This window comes from Echinops telfairi, unplaced genomic scaffold, assembly GCF_000313985.2.
Source record: "Echinops telfairi isolate 266 unplaced genomic scaffold, ASM31398v2 ScPeMD7_7400;HRSCAF=8409, whole genome shotgun sequence".
Lineage (NCBI taxonomy): Eukaryota > Metazoa > Chordata > Mammalia > Afrosoricida > Tenrecidae > Echinops > Echinops telfairi.
In genome coordinates this window covers 47,175,190-47,180,728 of record NW_022111300.1, presented here as the reverse complement: position 1 = coordinate 47,180,728, position 5,539 = coordinate 47,175,190, and the positions used below count along the sequence as shown (strand labels likewise).

General features: G+C 45.7%; 1 protein-coding gene across 1 annotated transcript in view; it reads right to left on the bottom strand.

Annotated features, from left to right (window-relative positions):
* The window catches only part of CDH20 (cadherin 20), a 264,681-nt gene that overhangs the window by 10,313 nt on the left and 248,829 nt on the right, over positions 1 to 5,539 (bottom strand). The gene's annotated exons all lie outside the window — the stretch shown is intronic.

The window sequence follows — 5,539 nt, the reverse complement described above, 5'->3', positions numbered from 1 at the left end:
TTAATACTAAACCTATACACAAATGCACATAGATCTATTTCCACATCCTCATATATAAATATATTTACATATATACATGTGTTTATTTAGACCTCTATATATGCCCTTTGCCTCCTAGCTCTTTCCTCTATTTCCTTTTACCTTCCTCTTATCCCACTATCATGTTCAGCCTTCATTTGGGTTACAGTAATTCCTCTGGGTTACTTTACCCTTGGTCATGCCCTACCAGGCCTCCTAAACTCTCCTCACCACCGATTTGGATCACTTGATGTTCCCTTGTCCCTAGGTTTGTTAACACCACTTCCTTTCCCCCCACTTCCCCTTCTCCCATGTCCCCCCAGAACTGTCTGTCCCGTTGTTTTCTCCTCCAGATTGTTTATTCAGCCTATCTTATTTAGACAGACCTGTGGAGATAGTAACATGCACAAAAACACGACAGCAAAACCAAGCAACAAAATAAAACAAAACAACACCAACACCAACAAGCCAATAACAAAAATCAAAACAAAACACAACAACAAGAAAGAATTGGAATCAGGAATTTTTAAAAGTCATTTGTACCCTGTCTTCTCACTTCTCACCTGCCCTAGGAGGTCTGCGTTCCACAGACGACAGAGCTGTAAGCCTCAGGTTATTTTCAGCAGAGGCAAAGGCTGCGAGAAGGGTTATTATGGTTGTTGTTTGGTGCCATCAAGTCTGTGCCCCAACCCATAGTGACCTTACGCACAACAGAATGAAAGAAGAGCATGGTCCTGCGCGTCCTCACAACTGTTCCCACGCCTGAGCCCACTGCGGCAACCGCTGTGCCAATCCATCTCGTGGAGGGCCTTCCCCTCCTTTGCTGCCCCTCCACTTTACCAATCATTATGCCCTCTCCAGGGACTGCTCTCTCCTGACAATATGTCCACGGTTTGTAAGACGAAGTTTTGCCATCCTTGCCTCTAAGGAACACTCTGGCCTTACTTCTGCCAACAGAGAAGTGATGGGGCATGCAAAATCGGCTGTCGAACCCGGAACCACTCTAGGACATGTGAAAATACAGGGTAAAAATCATTAAAAATCCCAGGTCATGATATTAGCCCACTATCATGACTTTCACAGTGAACAGCAACACAGAAACCTCCCTGGGTATGCCTCATTCACATAAGCGGAGTCTAGAGCTTCAAAGCAGACCTCTCTCAGCCAGATCAAAGTGAACCTTAGTGATCAGCAGTTCTAAGTGCCAAGTAAGACGAAATGTGGGGCGTGCTTTGGAAGCAGCCTTGGGTCCAGTACATGTGGTCCTTCCCATCATGCTTTAGGGCCACAAAATCAAAAGTAAAAAGCTTTTCTGGAGCTCGCCCTGCTGTGTTCATCACAGGACGCCACGTGTTGGGCGCAGGTCTAGACAACAGATCCACCCAGTCAGAACCTCAGCGATGAGTCCGGAGTGTTAAGACCACAAGAAGATTCAGGAGGATAGACTTCTGGGTGAAGACGACCTGCCCTGTGTTATAGGAAGCCTTCCAAGGGACCAGTCCTTCCTGTCTGTGGTGGCCCTGTTCCACTGGCCCATCCTTTTAAGGTTTGGGTCCATGCACTGGCACTCAAAGCCATCTCCAAGAAATGGGCAGCATATGGCTGCCGTTGCGCTCTGAGTTGATTCTGAAGCCAGAGAGTGCCAGGTCGCTGACAACCTGAAGAAACATAGAAATTATGTTCCCGGGGTGCAGGCAGGGCTTCCCTGGAAGCGGAGAGAGGCTCAGCTGGGCACTGTGGCCTGCTGGGCATCTCCAGACATGGGACTGGGGTATTTCTGTTTTACAATTTAGATTGCCCTTCCTTCCAGAAGTCTCATCTTGATTTGAGGATGACGTGCAGAGGGTTACAAGTGTAGTGGCTAAAGCCCTTGGCTACCCACCAGCTGCTCTGAGGGAGAAAGATTCGGCAGTGTGCTTCCGCAAAGAGGGCGGCCATGAAAAACCCTTTGGGGGCATTTCATCGCCAACTCAACAGCAGTGGGTTGGCTCGAAATTTTGGTTTTGGGGGTTATTTTTTGTTTTGTTTCATTTTGTTTGCTTTTTTTGGCAAGGGGATTAAAGGGAAGGCCTTGGCAGGGGCTTACCAGGTAGAAGGAAACTGTTTTAGGATTCTTAAGTTTTACCGGAAACGACAGTGGTTTGGGGGTTGGGGGGGCCGCACAATTGCTTTTGAAGTACGTCTACAATAAATTGATGTCTGAGAGTAAGATCGGGAAAGCCTCCTCATGACTTGGGTTACCTTTCATTTAGCTTGGAATAAAGTGACAATTAACATTTTCAAAACCAAGCAAACCAAAAAACTTCCTGCCATTGAGTGGACGCTGATTCACAATGACCCTATTAGGGCAGAGCACAACTGCCCCTGTGAGTTTTCCTGGAATGTAATTATTTACAGGAGTAGAAAGCTCCATCTTTCTTCCTTGGAGCGGCTGGTGGTTTCTGACTGCTGACCTTGAGGATCATAGCCCAACACATAACTACTACACCATCAGGCCTCCCTAACATTTCAGCGTCGGAAAGAAAATGAGCTGGTAGCTCAGGGACGTGAGGGCCTCCGCCGGGTCAGCAAGTGCTTAAGTAGCTGAATTCGCTGCTGAAGGGGTTCTCACCATAGATTCAAATGGTTTTCCAGGTGCTCCGACCTTTCTTTGAAGGTCTCTTTCTGGCTAGAGAACAAAAGTCCCTCCTTAGTTCATCAAAGTCCAAAGAGGCGTGTGCTGGGCCTGTCAACCCTGTGGGGTGGTGGCTGGGAGTGGGGGTGAGAGGAGAAGGATCTGGGAGTCTCGCCCCAAAGCTGCTGTGGGCAGCTAGCTCCAGCTGAATTTAGAGATTCCCTCCTGGGCGTGTCATCTAGATGATTCTAAAGAAATCGAGTTCTTCCAGTGCTGGAACTGGGCGGTTTGTCCCTTTGCTTACTGTAGGACACAGTGGTTAAAGTGCCCAGCTGTGAGATGCAACATCTATGTGAGAAAGATGGGCCAGGCTGCTTCTGTGAACCCTATGGGCCAGTTCCACTCTGCCCTATAGCGTCCCTCCGAATGGGAGAGCCAGGGGTTTTCCCTCTTACACTTATCCTTCTTTTGTCTTCCTTTTGTTCTCTATGATTATTGATTCATTGATCACTGTTTTTACCTGGCTCTTTGGCCACTTTCTTTGGCCTCTCCTCGATTCTTCCCACAGGTACAGAACATCTGGGAATGGAGGGCTCTTTGGTGTCTCAGGCCTCACTGCACAGTGTTTGGTCCAGAGCATGCACCCTGTGAGCACCCATCATCCGACTGACTGCCCTAGGGGAGCTGGAGAGTCAGCAGAGGGCAGCCCTCCCTTGATGCTCGCAAACAGAACCCTTGGAACCAGCATTAATGCCCTCCCTGAGCTTTGACAGGTGACCTTGGATATGCTTACACCGTGGTGGCAATTGTTAGCTGCCATGGTCTTCTCAATTTTGACTCATGAACTTCATGCCCAACATAAGGAAAAGAATACCCAGTTCAGGTGCACCCTCATCATGGCTCCTGTGTTGGAGCCCATTGTTGGGAGATACTGTGCCAATCCATCCAGTTGAGGAGCGTCTTCTTTCCATTGATGGTCTATTTTTTACCAAGCTGATGTCCTTCTCCAAGGCCTGGTTCCTCCTGATAACATGTCCGAAGTACATGAGATGAGGTATCACCAGCCTTGCTTGTCAAGAGCAAACCAGCTCTACTTTGAGTAAGACAGATTTGTTCGTTCTTGGGCAACCCCTGGTGTATTCAGTACTCTTCACCAGCAGCAGAGTTCAGAGGCATCAATTCCTCTTTAGTTTTCCTTATTCACTGTCTAGCTGTGATACGCAGAGGAGGCGATTGAAAAGATCCCGGCTTGGGTCAGGCACATCTTCGTCCTCCAAGGGACAGTTTTGCTTTTGAACGCTTGGTAAAGGCCTTCCTGCAGTCTGCCCTCTGCCCTCTGCATCCCTTCCTGCTGCTTCCATGAGTGCTGATGGAGAGCCAAGTAAAATGAGATTCTCAATCTTTTCTCCATTTATCCTGAGGTTACTTATTTGTCCAGTGGTGAGGACTTTTGTTTTCATTATGTTGTGTCATCCATAGTGAGGGTTGTGATCTTTGTCAGCAAGTGCTTCAAGTCCTCTTTGCTTTCAGCAAACAGGGTTGTGTAATCTGCATATTGCAGGTGCCTAATGGCTCTTTCTTCAAGCCTTATGCTGCATTCTTCTTCAGATGATGATCTGAGCAGCACAGAAATGGAATAAGTATGTTGAAAGGATATAACACTGATGCACACCTTTCCCACGTTTAAACCATGCAGCATCTTATTCTATTTGAATGATGATTACTTCTTGGGTCTTTTTATAGGTTCCACATAATGCTCTGGGATTCCCATCTTTCCCAGTGTTATCCATAATCTGTATGCTTCTCATAGTTGAATGCCTTTGTATAGTCTATAAAAAATAAGTAAACATCTCTCTGGTGTTCTTTGCTTCTAGCCAAGATTAATCTGAAATCAACAGTGATATATTTTGTTCCATATCCTCTTCTAAAGCAAGCTTGAATTTCTGGTAGCTCCCTATTTATGTACTCCTCTAATGGTTTTTAGATGGGCTGCAGCAAACCTTTACTTGCATGTGGCATTAATGATATTGTTAGGTAATTTCTGCACTCTGTCTGTTGCACCCCTTTCTTTGGAATGTGCACAGAGATGGCCGTGCAACTGTGCTTGGAATTTCTCGCCATGGGACAGTGAACATGTCCAGTGTTGCATCTGTTTGTGGAAACATCTCAATTGGTACTATGTCAGTTCTTAGAGCCTTGTTTTGCCAATGTTTTCAGTGAAATTCCATTGGTTATTAACCAGATGCTGAATAAGCCCCTGAAATGGTTCCTACTTCTGCACTCCAATCACCGGAATTTATTTCTGGCACAGTGGCTCCTCTATCCATTCTGTCTTTTTTTGATGCTTCTTGGATCATTAGATATTTGACTATTGAGTCCTTCAACATGGCAACTTGAGGTCTGAATTGTTTTTGTTATTTTTTTTCATCTAAATAAATACTGAGCACATTCTGCCCTCTAGGTTCGGCAATTCCAGGTTTTTGCGTACTGCATTGTAATACTGTATGTTGTCTTCTGGGGTTTCCCTTGAAGCCTTGTGCCCAGCTCCTTCACTTTATCAACACGTCCCCTTCATTTTATCCTCTGACATAATTTTGCTTGTTTCTTTCATTCCTATCTTTCTAATAATCTTCCGATTTCTTTATGCGTGGTGTCCTTGATGTCTTCTCACCACTTGTCTGATTTTTGCCAATTAGTATTCAGTGCATTAAATGTATTCATGAGAATGTCTCTAAATTCAGGTGGTATAGACTGACAGTCATGATGAATTGTTTTTAGTTTCTTCAGTTTCAACTTGAACTTGGCAAAGGAGCAATTGCTGGTCTGTTTTGCAGTCAGCCATTGGCCTTGTTCTGACCAATGACGGATGTAGGTGATTTGATCTGATGTATGCTATCTGGTGATGTA